Source organism: Bombina bombina, chromosome 4 (assembly GCF_027579735.1).
Source record: "Bombina bombina isolate aBomBom1 chromosome 4, aBomBom1.pri, whole genome shotgun sequence".
In the NCBI taxonomy this organism is placed as follows: domain Eukaryota; kingdom Metazoa; phylum Chordata; class Amphibia; order Anura; family Bombinatoridae; genus Bombina; species Bombina bombina.
The window spans coordinates 1219896582-1219923684 of NC_069502.1; the positions used below are offsets into that span (position 1 = coordinate 1219896582).

The window sequence follows — 27103 nt, forward strand, 5'->3', positions numbered from 1 at the left end:
ATGAGTGACAGAGTGATACAGAATGAGTGACAGAGTGATACAGTATGAGTGACAGAGGACACAGTATGAGTGACAGAGTGATACAGAATGATGAGTGACAATACAGTATGAGTGACAGAGTGATACAGTATGAGTGACAGAGGACACAGTATGAGTGACAGAGTGATACAGAATGAGTGACAGAGGACACAGTATGAGTGACAGAGTGATACAGAATGAGTGACAGAGTGATACAGTATGAGTGACAGAGGACACAGTATGAGTGACAGAGTGATACAGTATGAGTGACAGAGGACACAGTATGAGTGACAGAGTGATACAGTATGAGTGACAGAGTGATACAGAATGAGTGACAGAGTGATACAGTATGAGTGACAGAGGACACAGTATGAGTGACAGAGTGATACAGAATGATGAGTGACAATACAGTATGAGTGACAGAGGACACAGTATGAGTGACAGAGTGATACAGAATGATGAGTGACAATACAGTATGAGTGACAGAGGACACAGTATGAGTGACAGAGTGATACAGAATGATGAGTGACAATACAGTATGAGTGACAGAGTGATACAGAATGATGAGTGACAATACAGTATGAGTGACAGAGTGATACAGTATGATGAGTGACAATACAGTATGAGTGACAGAGGACACAGTATGAGTGACAGAGTGATACAGAATGATGAGTGACAATACAGTATGAGTGACAGAGTGATACAGAATGATGAGTGACAATACAGTATGAGTGACAGAGTGATACAGTATGATGAGTGACAATACAGTATGAGTGGCAGAGGACACAGTATGAGTGACAGAGTGATACAGAATGATGAGTGACAATACAGTATGAGTGGCAGAGGACACAGTATGAGTGACAGAGTGATACAGTATGATTGACAGAGTGATACAGAATGATTGACAGAGGACACAGTATGAGTGACAATGTGATACAGTATGAGTGACAGAGTGATACAGAATGATTGACAGAGGATACAGTATGAGTGACTGTGACACAATTATGTTTTTTTTTCTGGCGCAGTAAACTTGTTTTGTTATAGTTCAAACCTGTGCGCACAGGGTTAATCACGTGAGGTTGTTTGTGGTTTCTTGATCGATAAAGTTTTAAATTTCAACTACAAAAAAGTGAAAACACTATCGGGTGCGCGCACGTCATTTACGTCATTTGTTGTAGGCCACTCCTGCCGGTTTTGTTACAAAAGGCAACTAAAGTGGGCGTGGTCATTCCGCCATACGTCAAAGTACTGCCTTCCACTTGTCTGTGCGCGTCCCCGAGCTGGGAGACACACAGGGACGCACAGTAACAGTGGGCAGTGAACCGGGTACTACAGCCACCGTCTGCTGAGCCCGCACATTCACGTCATATACACAGGTAGGTCAGACGGCAGCTCGTCAGCTTTCTGCACTGCTTGTCCCCTGTTATAGCTTCTCCTCACCCCACTTGTTACCCCATATAGCTACCTGCCCCACCACACCCCACTTGTTACCCCATTTAACTAGCTGCCCACTTGTTACTCCATATAGCTAACTACCACACCCCACTTGTTACCCCATATAACTAGCTGCCCCACTTGTTACCCCATATAGCTACCTGCCCCACCACACCCCACTTGTTACACCATATAACTAGCTGCCCCACTTGTCACCCCATATAGCTACCTGCCCCACCACACCCCACTTGTTACCCCATTTAACTAGCTGCCCACTTGTTACTCCATATAGCTAACTACCACACCCCACTTGTTACCCCATATAACTAGCTGCCCCACTTGTTACCCCATATAGCTACCTGCCCCACCACACCCCACTTGTTACACCATATAACTAGCTGCCCCACTTGTCACCCCATATAGCTACCTGCCCCACCACACCCCACTTGTTACCCCATACAACTAGCTGCCCCACTTGTTACCCTATATAGCTACCTGCCCCACCACACCCCTCTTGTTACCCCATATAACTTGCTGCCCCACTTGTTACCCCATATAGCTACCTACCACACCCCACTTGTTACCCCATATAACTAGCTGCACCACTTGTTACCCCATATAACTAGCTGCACCACTTGTTACCCCATATAGCTAACTACCACACCCCACTTGTTACCCCATATAACTAGCTGCCCCACTTGTTACCCCATATAGCTACCTGCCCCACCACACCCCACTTGTTACCCCATACAACTAGCTGCCCCACTTGTTACCCTATATAGCTACCCGCCCCACCACACCCCTCTTGTTACCCCATATAACTAGCTGCCCCACTTGTTACCCCATATAGCTACCTACCACATCCCACTTGTTACCCCATATAACTAGCTGCCCCACTTGTTACCCCATATAGCTACCTGCCCCACCACACCCCACTTGTTACCCCATATAGCTACCTGCCCCACCACACCCCACTTGTTACCCCATACAACTAGCTGCCCCACTTTTTACCCTATATAGCTACCTGCCCCACCACACCCCACTTGTTACCCCATATAACTAGCTGCCCCACTTGTTACCCTATATAGCTACCTGCCCCACCACACCGCTCTTGTTACACCATATAACTAGCTGCCCACTTGTTACCCCATATAGATACCTACCACATCCCACTTGTTACCCCATATAGGTACCTGCCCCAACACCCCCTCACCACACCCCACTTGTTACCCTATATAGTTAACTGCCCCACCTCACCCCACTTGTTACCCCATATCGCTACCTGCCCCACCTCACCCCACTTGTTACCCCATATAGCTACCTGCCCCACCACACCTCATATAGCTACCTGCCCCACCACACCCCACTTGTTACCCCATATAACTAGCTGCCCTACTTGTTACCCCATATAGCTACTTGCCTCACCACACCCCACTTGTTACCCCATATAGTTACCTGCCCTTTCACATCCCTCTTGTTACCCCATATAACTACCTACCCCACTTGTTACCCCATGCTACTACCTGCCCCACCACACCCCAATTGTTACCCCATATAACTACATGCCCCACCTCACCCCACTTGTTACCCCATATATTTACCTGCCCTACCACACTTATTACCCCATATAACTACCTACCACACCCCACTTGTTACCCCATATAGTTACCTGTCACACCCCACTTGTTACCCCATATTTACCTGCCACACCCACTTGTTACCCCATATAGTTACCTGCCACACCCCACTTGTTACCCCATATAGTTACCTGCCACACCCCACTTGTTACCCCATATAGTTACCTGCCACACCCCACTTGTTACCCCATATAGTTACCTGCCACACCACACTTGTTACCCCATATAGTTACCTGCCACACCCCACTTGTTACCCCATATAGTTACCTGCCACACCCCACTTGTTACCCCATATAGTTACCTGCCACACCCCACTTGTTACCCCATATAGTTACCTGCCACACCCCACTTGTTACCCCATATAGTTACCTGCCACACCCCACTTGTTACCCCATATAGTTACCTGCCACACCCCACTTGTTACCCCATATAGTTACCTGCCACACCCCACTTGTTACCCCATATAGTTACCTGCCACACCCACTTGTTACCCCATATAGTTACCTGCCACACCCACTTGTTACCCCATATAGTTACCTGCCACACCCACTTGTTACCCCATATAGTTAACCTGCCACACCCACTTGTTACCCCATATAGTTAACCTGCCACACTCACTTGTTACCCCATATAGTTAACCTGCCACACTCACTTGTTACCCCATATAGTTAACCTGCCACACTCACTTGTTACCCCATATAGTTAACCTGCCACACTCACTTGTTACCCCATATAGTTAACCTGCCACACTCACTTGTTACCCCATATAGTTAACCACCACACCCCACTTGTTACCCCATATAGCTACCTGCCCCACCACACCCCACTTGTTACCCCATATAGCTACCTGCCCCACCACACCTGTTACCCCATATAACTGCCTGCCCCACCACAGCCCACTTGTTACCCCATGTAGAAAGTCAGGCTCTTAGAATAATAAGCAAAATCCTGGCAGGGAGTACAGGGTAATAACAGGAGTTAGGTAGACAGTTATTTAAGTTAATAATGTGCTCTCTGTATACTTATTGCCCCAAACAATCATGTGTCCTACCTCTCTCCACTTATGAACCTAAATAACTGTCTACTCTACCTCACTCCTGTTATTACCCTTTTTGCTTATTACCCAAAGTTCCTGACTGTCACATCACACCCTGGTTATCACGGCAGACGTATAGCTTTCCCATCTCATGCGCTTATTACGCCATATATCTGTCTGACGTAGGTATAGCATCCCATTTAAATTAATACCTGATGTAGGTGCCTGTCTTATTATACATACCTCATATTCCCTTTACCTTCATCTCTTATTAATGTATTTATATTACTAAATATTTCTGTTACCTGCATCACTTATTACTATATATATATATAGCCGACTGCACAGTCTATTCCCTCTTATCCCCATTACCTGCATCACTTATTACTCTATATATATATATATATATATATATATATATATATATATATATATAGCCGACTGCCCAGTTTATTACCTTATATCCCCATTACCTGCATCACTTATTACTATATATATATATATATATATATATATATAGCCGACTGCCCAGTTTATTACCTTATATCCCCTTTACCTGCATCACTTATTACTATATATATATATATATATATATATATATATATATATAGCCGACTGCCCAGTTTATTACCTTATATCCCCTTTACCTGCATCACTTATTACTATATATATATATATATATATATATAGTAGGGATGCACCGAAATTTCGTCCGCAGAAAGTTTCGTCCGAAAATGGCATTTTTGGCTATTTCGTTTTTTGTTTTTTTTGCCTGTTAGTTTCGGTAAAATTATTGTGTAGCATATTTCAAATTTGATGCTAGCCTAGAGCTGCTGTTTAAGTTTATTACTTCACTTACTGTTCTGCATATAATGAGTTTTCTAGGACTATACTTTCATTGGATAATTGGTAAAAAAAAAACTGTTAAATATGATTCTGTTACATAGAACTAAATGAAGAATAATACAGTATATTGATATTTATAATTGTTTTAAGTAGGGATGCACCAAAATTTTGGTTGCAGAAAAATGGCATTTTTTGCCTGTTTTTTTTTTCTTGGTAAAATTATTGTGTAGCATATTATTGTTTTTAGATATTTTTGTCCAATTTTAGTGTGTTACTTTCAATAAAAGGGTGGGATTTTTTATTGGCTCTAATTATGCAAAAAAAAAAACAATTTGAAAAAAATACATTATCGGTTTCGGTTTTCGGCCAAGTGCATCCTGGATTTTCGGATTCGGTTTCGGTCCAGAATTTCCATTTCGGTGCATCACTAATATATAGCCGACTGCCCAGTTTATTACCTTATATCCCCTTTACCTGCATCACTTATAATATATAGAAGAGATGATAGGGGCACCCTTGGTGAACCAAATATGTTAATAAAGCTAAACTAAGCAGTAGGTGTGACGCAATCAAATTATGTAATAAAATATCCTTGGAAAGATATCAATCACATGTGTAGATATACAGTTGCAAGAAAAAGTATGTGAACCCTTTGGAATGATATAGATTTCTGCACAAATTGGTCATAAAATGTGATCTGATCATCATTTAAGTCACAACTATAGACAATCACAGTCTGCTTAAACAAATAACACACAAAGAATGAAATGTTGCCATGTTTTTATTGAACACACCATGTAAACATTCACAGTGCAGGTGGAAAAAGTATGTGAACCCTAGGATTTAATAACTGGTTGAACCTCCTTTGGCAGCAATAACTTCAACCAAACGTTTCCTGTAGTTGCAGATCAGACGTGCACAACGGTCAGGAGTAATTCTTGATCATTCCTCTTTACAGAACTGTTTCAGTTCAGCAATATTCTTGGGATGTCTGGTGTGAATCGCTTTCTTGAGGTCATGCCACAGCATCTCAATCGGGTTGAGGTCAGGACTCTGACTGGGCCACTTCAGAAGGCGTATTTTCTTCTGTTTAAGCCATTCTGTTGTTGATTTACTTCTATGCTTTGGGTCATTGTCCTGTTGCAACACCCATCCTCTGTTGAGCTTCAGCTGGTAGACAGATGGCCTTAAGTTCTCCTGCAAAATGTCTTGATAAACTTGGGAATTCATTTTCCTTCGATGATAGCAATCCGCCCAGGCCCTGACGCAGCAAAGCAGCCCCAAACCATGATGCCCCCACCACCATACTTCACAGTTGGGATGAGGTTTTGATGTTGGTGTGTTGTGCCTCTTTTTTAGCCACACATAGTGTTGTGTGTTTCTTCCAAACAACTCAACTTTGGTTTCATCTGTCCACAGAATATTTTGCCAGTACTGCTGTGGAACATCCAGGTGCTCTTGTGAAAACTGTAAACGTGCAGCAATGTTTTGTTTGGACAGCAGTGGCTTCCTCTGTGGTATCCTCCCATGAAATCCATTCTTGTTTAGCGTTTTACGTATTGTAGATTCGCTAACAGGGATGTTAGCATTTGCCAGTGACTTTTGTAAGTCTTTAGCTGACACTCTAGGATTCTTCTTCACCTCATTGAGCAGTCTGCGCTGTGCTCTTGCAGTCATCTTTACAGGACGGCCACTTCTAGGGAGAGTAGCAGCAGTGCTGAACTTTCTCCATTTGTAGACAATTTGTCTTACCGTGGACTGATGAACAAATTCTTAATCGTAGTTCGAGAGATCTTTTGTGCGAGGCATCATTCACATCAGGCAATGCTTCTTGTGAAAAGCAAACCCAGAACTGGTGTGTGTTTTTTATAGGGCAGCTGTAACCAACACCTCCAATCTCATTGATTGGATTCCAGTTGGCTGACATCTCACTCTAATTAGATCTTGGAGATGTCATTAGTCTAGGGGTTCACATACTATTTCCACCTGCACTGTGAATGTTTACATGGTGTGTTCAATAAAAACATGGCAACATTTCATTCTTTGTGTATTATTAGTTTAAGCAGAGTGTGATTCTCTATTGTTGTGACTTAGATGATGATCAGATCACATTTTATGACCAATTTGTGCAGAAATCCATATCATTCCAAAGGGTTCACATACTTTTTCTTGCAACTGTATAGACTAATAGTGCAATAATTCTAGAAGGAGTTGAAAACAAACAGATGTGATCAATATAAAAACCTAACGATAGTAAATTGTTTGCAGCAAATGTGATAGTAGTGTAGTTATTAGTAAAAAGTCCCAAATATAACGGAACATGATGATATCACAATGGTACAGTGAATGATTTGGGTCCAGGCAGCTGTGTGAGGATCAAGGCCCAGATCCTTGATAAAATATCTGTAGACAACATATGAGGACAGAAGCGCCACATGGCCCAATATTGTTTGACAAAAATGTTAACAGATATCAGTGTAATGACACTCAAACCCTAGTGGTTTAGAAGAGGCGGCCTTGGATCATATGCAGTTACCCAGCAGACTGACCTCCAATGGCTGATCAGCAGTCTGTAGATGGTATAAACGGATACAACGCCAATATGGCCTAGTATTGTATGGACAAATGAGGGAGTATGTGGTAATATATGTACACATTTGGTGATGCACCTCCCTTGGTGCACTAGAGGCAAACTGGGATCAAACAGTAGACTGATACCCGGTAAGGCAGGAACTCCCAGCAATCCAGAAAGATGGACAGGAGTGTAGTAAGAAGGTATGGCAGCAAGTGGTAAGTATAATCAAAACTTACTTTATTAAAATATATAAAGTGCTAGCAACATGTTTCTCATCCAACCAGTGGATGTTTCATCAGGCTTAATGCAATGAGTAAAAAAAACACTTGCTATATATGCCAAGCCGATTATCCTATACAGTGTGCCAAATTTATATATAAATTTGGTACTTCTGTTCTCTTATGTTGTCTACTTATAAAATATATATATTTATCCCCGACTGCCCAGTCTTTTACCTCCATATCCCCTTTACCTGCATCACTTATTTCTATATACAGGCGTACCTTGTTTTATTGCGCTTTGCAGATATTGATTTTTTTTTTTACAAATTGAAGGTTTGTGGCATCAAGGAAGTCTATCCGCACACACATCCTCACTACTAGCAAAAAAGATTACTACTCGCTGAAGGCTCGGATGATGGGATAGCATTTTATCATTTTAATTACGGTATGTACCTTTTTTTTTTTTTTTTAAATCAAAGTTGTTTTTTTTATTGAGGTATTATTTGATACAACAACCCTTTTATCAGCACGTGTTGAGATTGCAAGTCTTTAATGCAATTTTAACAAATATGTAACAAGAAATTATCACAAAACAGTAGGCAAATTCTGTTTTCCTAGACAATTTGGCTTAACACATTTATGATAGTCTTAAGCTCTATTTTTCTTTATACCTGGTTAATAGATTCACCAAACAAAAAATGATACCTCATTTCTATAAATATAGTAATATATATAAATAACTCCCCGAAAAACATAATCGCCTCGTAGTGTGATAACATGTAAGCATTTATGAAAAATGAGTATACAAACCTATTTTAAAACAAAAAGGGATTTATAACAAGTTACAGCAACCAGTGCTGCTTTTACATTAACGAGTCAGTTACTTGTAGTTCTAAATCAATCAGGTTTACCATACCCAATTCCAGGCATCACTATTTTGTCTAATACATCAAGAGCTGGGTGGGCTAATTTACGACTCACTGATGTCCCTACTTTGAGCATGCCCTCACTTAACCGGCTCAAAATCTCAAACCAATATTCTTGCAATTTGTATCAATGCTATCAATTAGGCGGATTAGTACCGCTTATATATTCACCTATGTGGGTGAATGCTGACTAAATGATTAATCATTTTCTCTCTATTATATGTATCAACTTAGTCATTTACAAAGGGGGGGGGGGGGAAGCATAATCACACAGCGCAGCCGTCAGTCTTTTCGACTTAAAGGGACACTGTACCCAAATTTTTTCTTTCGTGATTCAGAGCATGAAATTTTAAGCAACTTTCTAATTTACTCCTATTATCAAATTTTCTTCATTCTCTTGGTATCTTTATTTGAAATGCACAAATGTAAGTTTAGATGCCGGCCCATTTTTGGTGAACAACCTGGGTTGTCCTTGCTGATTGGTGGATAAATTCATCCACCAATAAAAAAGTGCTGTCCAGAGTACTGAAACCAAAAAATAGCTTAGATGCCTTCTTTTTCAAATAAAGATATCAAGAGAATGAAGAAAAATTGATAATAGGAGCAAATTAGAAAGTTGCTTAAAATTGCATGCTCTTTTTGAATTACAAAAGAAAAAATTGGGGTCAGTGTCCCTTTAACTTTTGAGATCTTATATTTAACCTGACTAGACTCAGCCCGTGACCTTAAAGTTGGATAGCTATTATGTAAGTATTTGTTATATGGCTGCAAGCCGGACTATTGCTGTGCTATAGGTACACTTGAGAGGGGGGGAATTTGCGGTAGGGGCTACTGTGCCACTGCACTAGGTGGTCTTGAGTATTAATTAACTTTCTTCAACCTAGCATACCTTCTATCTCTAAGAATGACATTTATCTTAATCTTTGTACTGGAGGACATGTTGGCAAAATATAAATTACTGAAAACTACATGCCCAAAGTATTGGCTTTTAGGAAGGTATCATGCATACAATTTCTTAAGTATATAACATTCTATTAACATTCTTCGTACTGGCTGGAGACCAAAAACGTCATTATTAAACAAATAACCAATTTTAACATTCCTATAACTTAACCATGGTATATACTATTGCCACCTCCAAGACTTTGCTTTGGTATAATAAGATTCATTGCCACTGGATAGTGTTGATCAACTTTCTTCAACCTAGCATACCTTCTATCTCTAGAGATGAAATTTATCTTAATCTTTGTACTGGAGGAATGGTGGCAAAACAAAATATAAATAACTGGAAACTACATGCCCATAGTGTTGGTTTTTAGGAATACATTACACATATATTTTCTTACGTGTATATCATTCTATTAACATCCGCCTTACTGGGAGGAGCCCAAAAACATCATCATTAAAGGGACAGTCTACACCAGATTTTTTTATTGTTTTAAAAGATAGATAATCACTTTATTACCCATTTCCCAGTTTTGCATAACCAACACAGTTATAATAATATACTTTTAACCTCTGTGATTATCTTGTATCTAAACCTCTGCAAACTGCCCCTTTTTTCAGTTCTTTTGACAGACTTGAAGTCTAGCCAATCAGTGCCTGCTCCCAGATTACTTCACGTGCACGAGCACAGTGTTATCTATATGACATATGTGAACTAACACCCTCTAGTGGTGAAAAACTGTTAAAATGCAATCTGAAAGAGGTGGGCTTCAAGGTCTGAGAAACTAGCATATGAACCTCCTAGGTTAAGCTTTCACCTAAGAATACCAAGAGAACAAAGCAAAGTTGGTGATAAAAGTAAATTGGAAAATTGTTTAAAATTACATGCTCTATCTGAATCATGAAAGTTTATTTTGGCCTAGACTGTCCCTTTAAGCATGTAACCAATTTTAACATTCCTGTTACTTAAAGTGAAGGTAAACTTTGGTGAATGAAAGCCCTTTTATAAAAATACTATTAAAAACGGGCACTTTCATTCATCATAGTTTACAAATCGGCCGTTTTGATTAAAAACTTACCTTTTTTTTCTTTTCACAGCTACTGCAGCTTTCCCGTCCTGGAAATCTTCTCTTCACACGTCAGCAATAACTAATCCGGCTTCCTCCAATCACAGCTTTCCCCCCCAGGGTGGTTATTGCCTGAGGCCATGCTGTGATTGGAGGAAGCCGGATTAGTCATTGCTGACATGTGAGGAGAGGATTTGCAGGAGGGGGAAGCTGCTCTGGCTGTGAAAAAAACAAAGGTAACTTTTATTTTTTTTAATCAAAACGGCTGATTTGTAAACTTTGAATGAAAGTGCCCCTGTTTTTAATAGTAATTTTAAAAAAGCAGACTTTCATTCATCAAAGTTTACCTTCACTTTAACTAAGGTATACTATTACCACCTCTAGGTCTTTACATTGGTGTAATGGAAGTCAAGGCCACTGGATACAGTGTAAGTCTCTCATAACATGCCACCTATGGTGGCTCCAGGTTCACCTCATATCTCCTCTGAATCGGCTGTTTGTTCGGTCTCTTCGGCAATGGTTGTAATTCAGCCACAGAGGACCTGAGACCCCTTGATGTATGAAGAGATGTATTTGTGTCCTTCGGTAGATAGCTTGAGTTCGCTCTGTCTTGCTGTCTGTTATGTTTCTTTGTTAGAGGATGCCACTCAGCGGCTGAGGGCCTTAAAATTATTTGAAGTCTCGGAATCTGCAGCTAGGTGAGGAGCTTGTGGACCCAGTCCTAAGGATGTCATCAGCTTCAACCCCTGGTCCAGAGACGAGGCAACGTAATTCTTGCCCTCATACTGAAAGAACAGCTTTACTGGAAAGCCCCATCTATATTTTATCCCCGATTTCCTTAAAGGGACAGTCTACCATAGAATTGGTATTGTTTTAAAAGATAGATAATCCCTTTATTACCCATTCCCCAGTTTTGCATAACCAACACATTTATATTAATGTACTTTTTACCTTTGTGATTACCTTGTATCTAGGAACCTTCTTCCAGCCCCCTGATCACATGACTGTGACTGTTTATTATCTATTGTCTTGCATTTAGCATTGTTTTGTGCTAAATCTTAAATAACCCCTGTGCCTGAACACAGTGTTATCTATATGGCCCACGTGTACTTTCTGTCTCTTTGTGTTGAAAAGTAATTTAAAAAGCCTGTGATAAGAGGCAGCCCTCAAAGGCTTAGAAATTAGCATATGAGTCTGCCTATGTTTAGTTTAAACTAAGAATACCAAGAGAAAAAAGCAAATTTGATGATAAAAGTAAATTAGAAAGTTCTGAATAATGAAAGTATACTAGACTGTCCCTTTAATGCCTGCGTGACAGGCGCAAATGATCTTCTTTTTGCAAGTGTGGACGAGGAGAGGTCAGGAAACAACTGGATATCTGCACATTTTTCTAAGGAGGGCTTGTTGGTGAATGCAGCTCCGAGTAAGCACTCTTTGAAGGTGAAGTAGTGGAGTCTTATGATCACATCTCTAGGAAGATCTGTGGAAGCTGCTCTGGGCCTCAGGGCTCTGTATCCTGCAGTGGGCCCAAAAGTTCCTTAAACAAGCTCTTGAGATATGTAGGTAATTCTGCTGAGCCAACATCCTCTGGGATACCCCGGATTGGCACATTGTTGCGGTGAGATCTGTCTTCTATGTCCGCCATTTTAGATTGAAGATCAGCTATGTCTTCTGCTAGCGTTTGAGCATCGGTTTGGTTGGTCTGTAGCAAGATCCTCCTTGTTTTCTTTCCAATGCTTCTGTTCTTTCCCCTTGGGTGTTCAGATCTCTTCTCAGTAACAGGATTTCTTATCTCATTTTTGAGTGAGGCATAATGTGTATCTATTTTAGAGGATAAGGCGTTTCAGGATTCAAGAACTTGTGAATCTGACTGGGATGATCTTGCTCTCGTTGGAGATTCCATGTCTGTAATATTTTTATTTGCCTGATGGGATTCTCTAGACTCATCGAGCCTTCTCTGTCTAGTTGTATCTTGTTATTAAAATGATCTGCAACTGTGCGTTTGGGGCCCTTAGTATTTCTCTGCTGTTGCTTTTTTCTATTCGAATAAGCCATCTTTAAGCAGAGACAAGTTGATGTGATGTATATCTAAGTATGCTCACTGTTATCTCTCCTGGTTTAGTAGGTATTTGTGTATCTCGTGACTCACTGTATCCTTTTAAGCTAACTGCCTCCTTGTTACATCCTCAGCCTCAGAAGTCTGCAATGACAGTCCCCCCCCCCCATCAGCGTGTTTCTAGGGGGTGTACATACTGTTGGGTATTGTATTTAATTTAATATCCAAATTCTGCGATATTGTTAACCTGATACACAACAAAATTCAGGTGTGGAGGACAGGCACTACTCCCCCGGGCAGCTGTCACCACTGGACCAGGACGGTAAAAGGATCTGGGATATGACCTGCTAAGATTCTGCTCAGCAGGAAAGGGGGGGGGGGGAGAGTGCCTATGTATTTTTGAGTAACTGTGTCCCTCTATAGTGCTTTTATTCTCTTAGGCAGTCTCACTGACACTTGTGATTTCCTACCCCTCTGACCAGGACTCGGGGATCTCAAGCAGACTGAATTATGTATTAAGTGGCTGTCCTGTTGTAGCAAAATGTGACAGGGAGTTCCACACGCAGTGTAAATGATTTGAGTAATTAGCGTCCCCAACTATCCCTTCTGAAGTTGTAGATCACTATTTTCTGCAGCTCTTTATTTTATCGGGGCAGCTCTGAGTAGCTGAAACTGCCTTCACATGGCTAGCTAAGCTGAGAATGGCCTCTGCTGTTGTGCAGATGTGAAAAATGGCGATCTTGCGCCAAAACTTTTAGCAGGCAGCAAGGATAGATGGCCCTCTTGTGTGTTCTTGTGAAGACTATGGCTGCAATAAAAGGGTATACTGGGATCGGCTCCTATAATACTAGGCACTACAGGGGAGCAATAGGTAACTCACTCAGATCCGTAGTTTTAATCCATTGCAGCCCTTCTGTGAAATGTTCCACTAGCCGCACTCGGGTGCCTCCTTGTTAGTAACTCGCCCCTCTGCACAAAACCAGGCACCGTAGTGGAACCCCGACCCTCCGGATTACAATACAAGTCCCTGGTGTATGATGTGAGCGGCTCTGTTTGGCAAGCGTACTTGCGTGCTGTAATGCAAGGCCTCGGGCTTCCTCTGTCCGCAACTCAAGTTCAATCACTAACCTGAAAATAAAGGCTTCCACTTGTGCAGGGACGCTCTCCCACTGTGATTGCGGGTGTATTATGCCCCCTATTCTATTAAGTTAGCTTAATTATGTGATATGTCTGAGGAGCTTCTTGGTAAAGCGTCTGATCTGCTTGGCTGTTAGCTCCGCTCCCGTACATTGTTTTTTTAGGCATAATGCTATTGCACGATTAGTAGACTCACTTTATTGCTATATTCGCTTTAGTGTGGTGGTCTGCAACCGAACCTGCAATATCTGAGGTATGCCTGTATAGGAGCCTTCCCCAAGTTATCATCCCATGTCACCTTCATTTTTTGCTATATAGAGCTCCATATCTGGTTTATTACCCTTCATAAAGTAGCTGTTTGCCAACCTCACCTTATGCCCCCCTCTTATTACCCTTTATAAAGTAGCTGTTTGCCAACCTCACCTTGTGCCCCCTCTTATTACCCTTCATAAAGTAGCTGTTTGCTAGTCTCACCTTGTGCCCCCTCTTATTACCCTTCATAAAGTAGCTGTTTGCTAGTCTCACCTTGTGCCCCCTCTTATTACCCTTTATAAAGTAGCTGTTTGCCAACCTCACCTTGTGCCCCCTCTTATTACCCTTTATAAAGTAGCTGTTTGCCAAACTCACCTTGTGCCCCCTCTTATTACCCTTTATAAAGTAGCTGTTTGCCAAACTCACCTTGTGCCCCCTCTTATTACCCTTTATAAAGTAGCTGTTTGCCAACCTCACCTTGTGCCCCCTCTTATTACCCTTTATAAAGTAGCTGTTTGCCAACCTCACCTTGTACCCCCTCTTATTACCCTTTATAAAGTAGCTGTTTGCCAAACTCACCTTGTGCCCCCTCTTATTACCCTTTATAAAGTAGCTGTTTGCCAACCTCACCTTGTGCCCCCCTCTTATTACCCTTTATAAAGTAGCTGTTTGCCAACCTCACCTTGTGCCCCCTCTTATTACCCTTTATAAAGTAGCTGTTTGCCAACCTCACCTTGTACCCCCTCTTATTACCCTTTATAAAGTAGCTGTTTGCCAACCTCACCTTGTGCCCCCCTCTTATTACCCTTTATAAAGTAGCTGTTTGCCAGTCTCACCTTGTGCCCCCTCTTATTACCCTTTATAAAGTAGCTGTTTGCCAGCCTCACCTTGTGCCCCCTCTTATTACCCTTTATAAAGTAGCTGTTTGCCAACCTCACCTTGTGCCCCCCTCGTATTGCCCTTTATAAAGTAGCTGTTTGCCAGTCTCACCTTGTGCCCCCCTCGTATTGCCCTTTATAAAGTAGCTGTTTGCCAGTCTCACCTGCTTACTCCCTATTTATTGTGTCCCCCTCTTACTGCTTCACAACCAGTGTTCCCCCCATTTTAGTGATTTTTGTTCCCTTGTAATACCAATTTTGTAGCTATTTAACTTTCCGCTGTACCCTAATCTGAATGTACCCGCTTAGTTCCCTAATTATATGACCCAAGTGCTGTCAACCCACTCCCTGCACAAATAGCTGTACGCTTCTTTCGGCAGTGCTAACTGTATTTATATCTGCTGCCCACTCTCCTCAGCTGACTGTCACTGCAAATATCGGCTATTGAATCATTACATTTCTCTGTGCCCACCTTGTTCTCACTACCTGTATGTAGTCGCCCAGTACCCTGCTTAGCTCAGTGTATATACAGTCTATGGTCATGCTATATAAGGTTAGAATTCCTCCCTTGCTATCACTTTCCCCACCATCCATGTGACCTATCTGTGCCATTCTGCTACTGTGGGCACCAGTGTTCCCTCTAAGGCCAGATTTTGTGAGCGGTCCAGCAGTGAAACAGTTAATTAGTGAACCACACGCTGCAGTTGGCAAGCACTGCACAATGAAGACGGCAAGATATGGTTACCTTACTGTTTCACTGCTGGACTGCTCTCAAAATCTGTCATTAGAGGGAACACTGCTGGGCACCATTTATCATGACCACACCTGTGCATAACACCACGTGCTTGCATCAGATCCTCTGAAATGCAGTGCATGCATTTATCTGAGATCAAGTGCAAGCTGGAAGTTTGTACAGATGCATGTGACTTTTTTCTTACTATAGATCCCTGTGCATTTGTCAGCACATTTTGACTGCACAAGGAACTCAGCTGCCTTAAACCAGTAGAGTGATTCTTCTGAGCAAAACACAGTCTCTATTTATTGTAGTAACCTGTAGTATTAAGCACTGAACAATTGTTCCCATTCACAAGAGGCAGAGCAAATGTATGTATCCGTATTCTCCCCGGGACCTTTTTACTGGGCACACCACTCTGTCCATCTCCCTGACCACCCAGCTAAATGTTAAACCAATATAACAAATGTTTTATTGTGCAAATTATCAATTAAAAAAATATTTTCAACAATGCAATTTGTGCTTTGCATAGCAGAAAGTATCATACTGTCCCCACCCAGCTACTTCATAAAGCCACCTGGCTGGCACACTGTTTTGCGGAGAACACTGTAAGTGTGTGTATGTATATATATATTTATATTTTCTCTCTCTCTCTCTCTCTCTCTCTCTCTCTCTCTCTCTCTCTCTCTCTCTCTCTCTCTCTCTCTCTCTCTCTCTCTCTCTCTCTCTTTCTCTCTCTTTCTCTCTCTTTCTCTCTCTTTCTCTCTCTTTCTCTCTCTTTCTCTCTCTTTCTCTCTCTTTCTCTCTCTTTCTCTCTCTTTCTCTCTCTTTCTCTCTCTTTCTCTCTCTTTCTCTCTCTTTCTCTCTCTTTTTTTTCTCTCTTTTTTTTCTCTCTCTTTTTTTTCTCTCTTTTTTTTCTCTCTCTTTTTTTTCTCTCTCTTTTTTTCTCTCTCTTTTTTTTCCTCTCTCTTTTTTTTCTCTCTCTTTTTTTTCTCTCTCTTTTTTTTCTCTCTTTTTTTTCTCTCTCTTTTTTTTCTCTCTCTTTTTTTTCTCTCTCTTTTTTTTCTCTCTCTTTTTTTTCTCTCTCTTTTTTTTCTCTCTCTTTTTTTTCTCTCTCTTTTTTTTCTCTCTCTTTTTTTTCTCTCTCTTTTTTTTCTCTTTCTTTTTTTTTCTCTCTCTTTTTTTTTCTCTCTCTTTTTTTTTCTCTCTTTTTCTCTCTCTCTCGTAATAAATAAATCACTTGGTTGTTGAGTGTTGGTTATGTCAGGTTAGCTATTTTGGTGATTTGGGTGACTGATGGTTGTGCATTTGTTGTATGAGTTGGTCTGGTGGTTGTATGTATGGAGATGGATTGGTAGTGGTGCATAGCTCTCAGCAATTTATGATAGACTTATTTTCTGAGGTTTCTTAGGTGATACTTTGCTTCTTATATTGTTGATAATGGTACTTTATGCGCTCAAAATGTGACTATGGAATTTTTAGGCTATACGTGGTTATGTCTCCATGGTGATGGTTGCTTTAAGACTATTCTTGTCCTCAGGTGCGTTCCGTAGCAGGTTTGCACTTGTGCAGTAGTGCTGGGCAGACGTGCAGGGACACAGCTGATTGTTATGACACGGTGATGGGTTTTCTTGTAAATAGGTGAGTTTTGTGATTGTTCTGTTGGTCTGAGGACAGGGGGTAACCCTGAAAACATTAAGAATAAAATAAAGTGATTTATTTATGACTGTGAGTGCCTTCCCATTGCCTGTTTTCTTTGTATATTTTTTGAAAAGCACCCCGGACGGTGAATTGTTGAAAGTGTGTGCTGGTTCCCCTCTGCATATTAGTGTACTAGACTGGAAGTGAGACTTCTATTTGTATTGTATTGTGTGCAGTCAGGTACCTTACTAGACTGGAAGTGATACTTCTATTTGTAATTGCATGGATACATACATGAGTCATGAGATCAAGCATACTAATCACTTGGATCACATAGTGGAAGTTCCAGTGTTTTAAAAATTGGAGGAGGGAACCCAATGTAATGTAATTGTATTGTGTGCAGTCAGGTACCTTACTAGACTGGAAGTGAGACTTCTATTTGTATTGTGTGCAGTCAGGTACCTTACTAGGCTGGGAGTGATACTGCTATTTGTATTGTATTGTGTGCAGTCAGGTACCTGACTAGACTGGAAGTGCTGCTTTCTATTTGTATTGTATTGTGTGCTGTCAGGTACCTTACTAGACTGGAAGTGCTGCTTTCTATTTGTATTGTGTGCTGTCAGGTACCTTACTAGACTGGGAGTGCTGCTTTCTATTTGTATTGTGTGCAGTCAGGTACCTTACTAGACTGGAAGTGAGAGTTCTATTTGTATTGTATTATGTGCAGTCAGGTACCTTACTAGACTGGAAGAGCTGCTTTCTATTGTATTGTGTGCAGTCAGGTACCTTACTAGACTGGAAGTGCTGCTTTCTATTTGTATTGTTTTGTGTGCAGTCAAGTACCTTACTAGACTGGAAGTGCTGCTTTCTATTTGTTTTGTATTGTGTGCAGTCAGGTACCTTACTAGACTGGAAGTTCTGCTTTCTATTTGTATTGTATTGTGTGCAGTCTGGTACCTTACTAGACTGGAAGTGCTGCTTTCTATTTGTATTGTGTGCAGTCAGGAACCTTACTAGACTGGAAGTGAGACTTCTATTTGTAATTGTACTTTGTGCAGTCAGGAACCTTACTAGACTGGAAGTGAGACTTCTATTTGTAATTGTATTGTGTGCAGTCAGGTACCTTACTAGACTGGAAGTGCTGCTTTCTATTTGTATTGTATTGTGTGCAGTCAGGTACCTTACTAGACTGGAAGAGCTGCTTTCTATTTGTATTGTGTGCAGTCAGGTACCTTACTAGACTGGAAGTGCTGCTTTCTATTTGTATTGTGTGCAGTCAGGTACCTTACTAGACTGGAAGTGCTGCTTTCTATTTGTATTGTATTGTGTGCAGTCAGGTACCTTACTAGACTGGAAGTGCTGCTTTCTATTTGTATTGTGTGCAGTCAGGTACCTTACTAGACTGGAAGTGCTGCTTTCTATTTGTATTGTGTGCATTTAGGTTCCTTACTAGACTGGAAGTGCTGCTTTCTATTTGTATTGTGTGCAGTCAGGTACCTTACTAGACTGGAAGAGCTGCTTTCTATTTGTATTGTATTGTGTTCAGTCAGGTACCTTACTAGACTGGAAGTGCTGCTTTCTATTTGTATTGTATTGTGTTCAGTCAGGTACCTTACTAGACTGGAAGTGATACTTCTATTTGTATTGTATTGTGTGCAGTCAGGTACCTTACTAGACTGGAAGTGAGAATTCTATTTGTATTGTGTGCAGTCAGGTACCTTACTAGACTGGAAGTGCTGCTTTCTATTTGTATTGTATTGTGTGCAGTCAGGTACCTTTACTAGACTATAAGTGATACTTCCTATTTGTATTGTGTGCAGTCAGGTACCTTACTAGACTGGAAGTGCTGCTTTCTATTTGTATTGTGTGCAGTCAGGTACCTTACTAGACTGGAAGAGCTGCTTTCTATTTGTATTGTGTGCAGTCAGGTACCTTACTAGACTGGAAGTGCTGCTTTCTATTTGTATTGTGTGCAGTCAGGTACCTTACTAGACTGGAAGTGCTGCTTTCTATTTGTATTGTGTGCAGTCAGGTACCTTACTAGACTGGAAGTGAGACTTCTATTTGTATTGTATTGTGTGCAGTCAGGTTCCTTACTAGACTGGAAGTGCTGCTTTCTATTTGTATTGTGTGCAGTCAGGTACCTTACTAGACTGGAAGTGCTGCTTTCTATTTGTATTGTATTGTTTGCAGTCAGGTACCTTACTAGAATGGAAGTGCTGCTTTCTATTTGTATTGTATTGTGTGCTGTCAGGTACCTGGTACCTTACTAGACTGGAAGTGATACTGCTATTTGTATTGTATTGTGTGCTGTCAGGTTCCTTACTAGACTGGAAGTGATACTGCTATTTGTATTGTGTGCAGTCAGGTACCTTACTAGACTGGAAGTGCTGCTTTCTATTTGTATTTTATTGTGTGCAGTCAGGTACCTTACTAGACTGGAAGTGATACTGCTATTTGTATTGTAATGTGTGCAGTCAGGTACCTTACTAGACTGGAAGTGATACTTCTATTTGTATTGTATTGTGTGCAGTCAGGTACCTGACTAGACTGGAAGTGCTGCTTTCTATTTGTATTGTATTGTGTGCAGTCAGATACCTTACTAGACTGGAAGTGATACTGCTATTTGTATTGTATTGTGTGCAGTCAGGTACCTTACTAGACTGGAAGTGCTGCTTTCTATTTGTATTCTATTGTGTGCAGTCAGGTACCCGACTAGACTGGAAGTGCTGCTTTCTATTTGTATTGTGTGCAGTCAGGTAACTTACTAGACTGGAAGTGATACTGCTATTTGTATTGTAATGTGTGCAGTCAGGTACCTTACTAGACTGGCAGTGATACTTCTATTTGTATTGTATTGTGTGCAGTCAGGTACCTGACTAGACTAGAAGTGCTGCTTTCTATTTGTATTGTATTATGTGCAGTCAGGTACCTTACTAGACTGGAAGTGAGAATTCTATTTGTATTGTATTGTGTGCAGTCAGGTACCTTACTAGAGTGGAAGTGCTGCTTTCTATTTGTATTGTATTGTGTGCAGTCAGGTACCTTACTAGACCGGAAGTGATACTGCTATTTGTATTGTATTGTGTGCAGTCAGGTACCTGACTAGACTGGAAGTGCTGCTTTCTATTTGTATTGTATTGTGTGCAGTCAGGTACCTTACTAGACTGGAAGAGCTGCTTTCTATTTGTATTGTATTGTGTGCAGTCAGGTACCTTACTAGACTGGAAGTGCTGCTTTCTATTTGTATTGTATTGTGTGCTGTCAGGTACCTTACTAGACTGGAAGTGAGACTTATATTTGTATTGTATTGTGTGCAGTCAGGTACCTTACTAGACTGGAAGTGCTGCTTTCTATTTGTATTGTATTGTGTGCTGTCAGGTACCTTACTAGACTGGAAGTGCTGCTTTCTATTTGTATTGTATTGTGTGCAGTCAGTTGCCTTACTAGACTGGAAGTGCTGCTTTCTATTTGTATTGTATTGTGTGCAGTCAGGTACCTTACTAGACTGGAAGTGCTGCTTTCTATTTGTATTGTATTGTGTGCAGTCAGGTACCTTACTAGACTGGAAGTGATACTGCTATTTGTATTGTATTTTGTGCAGTCAGGTACCTTACTAGACTGGAAGTGCTGCTTTCTATTTGTATTGTGTGCAGTCAGGTACCCTACTAGACTGGAAGTGCTGCTTTCTATTTGTATTGTATTATGTGCAGTCAGGTACCTTACTAGACTGGAAGTGAGAATTCTATTTGTATTGTATTGTGTGCAGTCAGGTACCTTACTAGACTGGAAGTGCTGCTTTCTATTTGTATTGTATTGTGTGCAGTCAGGTACCTGACTAGACTGGAAGTGCTGCTTTCTATTTGTATTGTATTGTGTGCAGTCAGGTACCTTACTAGAGTGGAAGTGCTGCTTTCTATTTGTATTGTATTGTGTGCAGTCAGGTACCTTACTAGACCGGAAGTGATACTGCTATTTGTATTGTATTGTGTGCAGTCAGGTACCTTACTAGACTGGAAGAGCTGCTTTCTGTTTGTATTGTATTGTGTGCAGTCAAGTACCTTACTAGACTGGAAGTGCTGCTTTCTATTTGTATTGTATTGTGTGCTGTCAGGTACCTTACTAGACTGGAAGTGAGACTTCTATTTGTATTGTATTGTGTGCAGTCAGGTACCTTACTAGACTGGAAGTGCTGCTTTCTATTTGTATTGTGTGCAGTCAGTTGCCTTACTAGACTGGAAGTGCTGCTTTCTATTTGTATTGTATTGTGTGCAGTCAGGTACCTTACTAGACTGGAAGTGATACTGCTATTTGTATTGTATTTTGTGCAGTCAGGTACCTTACTAGACTGGAAGTGCTGCTTTCTATTTGTATTCTATTGTGTGCAGTCAGGTACCTGACTAGACTGGAAGTGCTGCTTTCTATTTGTATTGTATTGTGTGCAGTCAGGTACCTTAATAGACTGGAAGTGAGACTTCTATTTGTATTGTATTGTGTGCAGTCAGGTACCTTACTAGAGTGGAAGTGTTGCTTTCTATTTGTATTGTATTGTGTGCAGTCAGGTACCTTTACTAGACTGGAAGTGATACTGCTATTTGTATTGTATTGTGTGCAGTCAGGTACCTTACTAGAGTGGAAGTGTTGCTTTCTATTTGTATTGTATTGTGTGCAGTCAGGTACCTTTACTAGACTGGAAGTGATACTGCTATTTGTATTGTATTGTGTGCAGTCAGGTTCCTTACTAGAGTGGAAGTGTTGCTTTCTATTTGTATTGTATTGTGCGCAGTCAGGTACCTTACTAGACTGGAAGTGCTGCTTTCTATTTGTATTGTATTGTTTGCAGTGCTGCTTTCTATTTGTATTGTGTGCAGTCAGGTACCTTACTAGACTGGAAGTGCTGTTTTCTATTTGTATTGTATTGTGTGCAGTCAGGTACCTTACTAGACTGGAAGAGCTGCTTTCTATTTGTATTGTATTGTATTGTGTGCAGTCAGGTACCTTACTAGACTGGAAGTGAGACTTCTATTTGTATTGTATTGTGTGCAGTCAGGTACCTTACTAGACTGGAAGAGCTGCTTTCTATTTGTATTGTATTGTGTGCAGTCAGGTACCTTACTAGACTGGAAGTGAGACTTCTATTTGTATTGTATTGTGTGCAGTCAGGTACCTTACTAGACTGGAAGTGCTGCTTTCTATTTGTATTGTATTGTGTGCTGTCAGGTACCTTACTAGACTGGAAGTGCTGCTTTCTATTTGTATTGTATTGTGTGCAGTCAGGTACCTTACTAGACTGGAAGTGATACTGCTATTTGTATTGTGTGCAGTCAGGTACATTACTACAATGATTTTTAACTTTTTTTTTGCTGTGGCACACTTTTTTACATTAAAAAATCCTGTGGCACACCACCATTGTATTGTGTGCAGTCAGGTACCTTACTAGAATGGAAGTGCTGCTTTCTATTTGTATTGTATTGTGTGCAGTCGGGTACCTTACTAGACTGGAAGTGCTGCTTTCTATTTGTATTGTATTGTGTGAAGTCAGGTACCTGGTACCTTACTAGACTGGAAGTGATACTGCTATTTGTATTGTGTGCAGTCAGGTACCTTACTAGACTGGAAGTGATACTGCTATTTGTATTGTATTGTGTGCAGTCAGGTACCTTACTAGACTGGAAGTGCTGCTTTCTATTTGTATTGTGTGCAGTCAGGTACCTTACTAGACTGGAAGTGATACTATTTGTATTGTATTGTGTGCAGTCAGGTTCCTTACTAGACTGGAAGTGATACTGCTATTTGTATTGTGTGCAGTCAGGTACCTTACTAGACTGGAAGTGATACTGCTATTTGTATTGTATTGTGTGCAGTCAGGTTCCTTACTAGACTGGAAGTGATACTGCTATTTGTATTGTGCGCAGTCAGGTACCTTACTAGACTGGAAGTGCTGCTTTCTATTTGTATTGTGTGCAGTCAGGTACCTTACTAGACTGGAAGTGATACTTCTATTTGTATTGTATTGTGTGCAGTCAGGTACCTTACTAGACTGGAAGTGATACTGCTATTTGTATTGAATTGTGTGCAGTCAGGTACCTTACTAGACTGTAAGTGCTGCATTCTATTTGTATTGTGTGCAGTCGGGTACCTTACTAGACTGGAAGTGCTGCTTTCTATTTGTATTGTATTGTGTGCAGTCAGGTACCTTACTAGACTGGAAGTGCTGCTTTCTATTTGTATTGTATTGTGTGCAGTCAGGTACCTTACTAGACTGGAAGTGCTGCTTTCTATTTGTATTGTGTGCAGTCAGGTACCTTACTAGAGTGGTAGTGCTGCTTTCTATTTGTATTGTGTGCAGTCGGGTACCTTACTAGACTGGAAGTGCTGCTTTCTATTTGTATTGTATTGTGTGCAGTCATGTACCTTACTAGACTGGAAGAGCTGCTTTCTATTTGTATTGTATTGTGTGCAGTCAGGTACCTTACTAGACTGGAAGTGCTGCTTTCTATTTGTATTGTGTGCAGTCGGGTACCTGACTAGACTGGAAGAGCTGCTTTCTATTTGTATTGTGTGCAGTCAGGTACCTTACTAGACTGGAAGAGCTGCTTTCTATTTGTATTGTATTGTGTGCAGTCAGGTTCCTTACTAGACTGGAAGTGATACTGCTATTTGTATTGTATTGTGTGCAGTCAGGTAACTTACTAGACTGGAAGTGCTGCTTTCTATTTGTATTGTATTGTGTGCAGTCAGGTACCTTACTAGACTGGAAGTGCTGCTTTCTATTTGTATTGTATTGTGTGCAGTCGGGTACCTTACTAGACTGGAAGTGCTGCTTTCTATTTGTATTGTATTGTGTGCAGTCAGGTACCTTACTAGACTGGAAGTGCTGCTTTCTATTTGTATTGTGTGCAGTCAGTACCTTACTAGAGTGGAAGTGATACTGCTATTTGTATTGTGTGCAGTCAGGTTCCTTACTAGACTGGAAGTGATACTATTTGTATTGTATTGTGTGCAGTCAGGTTCCTTACTAGACTGGAAGTGATACTGCTATTTGTATTGTGTGCAGTCAGGTACCTTACTAGACTGGAAGTGATACTGCTATTTGTATTGTATTGTGTGCAGTCAGGTTCCTTACTAGACTGGAAGTGATACTGCTATTTGTATTGTGCGCAGTCAGGTACCTTACTAGACTGGAAGTGCTGCTTTCTATTTGTATTGTGTGCAGTCAGGTACCTTACTAGACTGGAAGTGCTGCTTTCTAATTGTATTGTATTGTGTGCAGTCGGGTACCTTACTAGACTGGAAGTGCTGCTTTCTATTTGTATTGTATTGTGTGCAGTCAGGTACCTTACTAGACTGGAAGTGCTGCTTTCTATTTGTATTGTGTGCAGTCAGTACCTTACTAGAGTGGAAGTGATACTGCTATTTGTATTGTGTGCAGTTAGGTACCTTACTAGACTGGAAGTGCTGCTTTCTATTTGTATTGTATTGTGTGCAGTCAGGTACCTTTACTAGACTGGAAGTGCTGCTTTCTATTTGTATTGTATTGTGTGCAGTCAGGTACCTTACTAGACTGGAAGTGCTGCTTTCTATTTGTATTGTATTGTGTGCAGTCAGGTACCTTACTAGACTGGAAGTGATACTGCTATTTGTATTGTGTGCAGTCAGGTACCTTACTAGACTGGAAGTGATACTGCTATTTGTATTGTGTGCAGTCAGGTACATTACTACAGTGATTTTTAACCTTTTTTTTGCCGTGGCACACTTTTTTACATTAAAAAATCCTGTGGCACACCACCATCCCAAAATTTTACAAAAATCACACATTGTAGCCTAATATATATATATATACACATACACACAAACACATACTGTATGTATTGTGCTGTTATCCCATTCCTCCTACAAACTACCCCTGCACTGGGAGTAAAAAACAAGCAAAGTTTAAAAAATATGTCACACTGTTGTCAGTCTGCCGCGGCACACCTGAGGATCTCTCACGGCACACTAGTGTGCCACGGCACACTGGTTGAAAAACACTGCCTTACTAGACTGCTTATTTCTGCTCCCCTCCCTGTGCCCCTTTATCTGTATTCCTCTTTGTTCCCCCCAGCATGTGTGTTTGTCCTTATTGGGGGTGTATGTCTTATACAGGAGTCGTGCTGTGACTTGGGTTGACTGAGGTTGAGAGGCATTGCCATAGTTAATTTCTTCTGTTAAGTGTGATCAGTCCACGGGTCATCATTACTTCTGGGATATTACTCCTCCCCAACAGGAAGTGCAAGAGGATTCACCCAGCAGAGCTGCATATAGCTCCTCCCCTCTACGTCACTCCCAGTCATTCTCTTGCACCCAACGACTAGATAGGATGTGTGAGAGGACTATGGTGATTATACTTAGTTTTATATCTTCAATCAAAAGTTTGTTATTTTAAAATAGCACCGGAGTGTGTTATTACCTCTCTGGCAGAGTTTGAAGAAGAATCTACCAGAGTTTTGCTATGATTTTAGCCGGAGTAGTTAAGATCATATTGCTGTTCTCGGCCATCTGAGGAGTGAGGTAAACTTCAGATCAGGGGACAGCGGGCAGATGAATCTGCATAGAGGTATGTAGCAGTTTTTATTTTCTGACAATGGAATTGATGAGAAAATCCTGCCATACCGATAATGTCATGTATGTATACTTTACACTTCAGTATTCTGGGGAATGGTACTTCACTAGAATTACACTGTAAGAAATACATAAAGCTGTTTAATAACTAGAGTTTATGTTTAACGTTTTTGCTGGAATGTAAAATCGTTTTCATTTGCTGAGGTACTGTGTGAATAAATGTTTGGGCACTATTTTTCCACTTGGCAGTTGCTTAATCTGTTTTTCTGACAGTTTCTGTTCTCCCTCACTGCTGTGTGTGAGGGGGAGGGGCCGTTTTTTGGCGCTTTTACTATGCATCAAATATTTCAGTCAGCAACTCATTGTATTCCCTGCATGATCCGGTTCATCTCTAAAGAGCTCAGGGGTCTTCAAAACTTATTTTGAGGGAGGTAATTTCTCTCAGCAGAGCTGTGAGAATTATAGTTTGACTGAGATAAAAAACGTTTATTCTGTAATATGTTTCCTGCTTTCAGAATTTGTTATCTTTGCTAATGGGATTAAACCTTTGCTAAAGTTGTGTTGTTTACAAGGATTGAGGCTATAACTGTTTCAATTTATTAATTTTCAACTGTCATAGATCTTCTGTGCTTCTTAAAGGCACAGTACATTTTAATATTATTCTAATTGAATTGTATTTCCAAGTTGCAAGTTTATTTGCTAGTGTGTTAAACATGTCTGATTCAGAGGATGATACCTGTGTCATTTGTTGCAATGCCAAAGTGGAGCCCAATAGAAATTTATGTACTAACTGTATTGATGCTACTTTAAATAAAGTCAATCTGTACAAATTGAACAAATTTCACCAAACAACGAGGGGAGAGTTATGCCGACTAACTCGCCTCACGTGTCAGTACCTACATCTCCCGCTCAGAGGGAGGTGCGTGATATTGTAGCGCCGAGTACATCTGGGCGGCCATTACAAATCACATTACAGGATATGGCTTCTGTTATGACTGAGGTTTTGGCTAAATTACCAGAACTAAGAGGTAAGCGTGATCACTCTGGGGTGAGAACAGAGTGCGCTGATAATATTAGGGCCATGTCAGACACTGCGTCAC

General features: G+C 40.8%; 1 protein-coding gene across 1 annotated transcript in view; it reads left to right on the forward strand.

Annotated features, from left to right (window-relative positions):
- Positions 1 to 1266: 1266 nt before the first annotated feature.
- TMEM63B (transmembrane protein 63B) overlaps positions 1267 to 27103 on the forward strand; it is a gene marked incomplete in the record, with an annotated part of 652794 nt that continues 626957 nt past the window's right edge. The window contains 2 exon segments of the mRNA XM_053712736.1: positions 1267 to 1394; positions 8101 to 8212.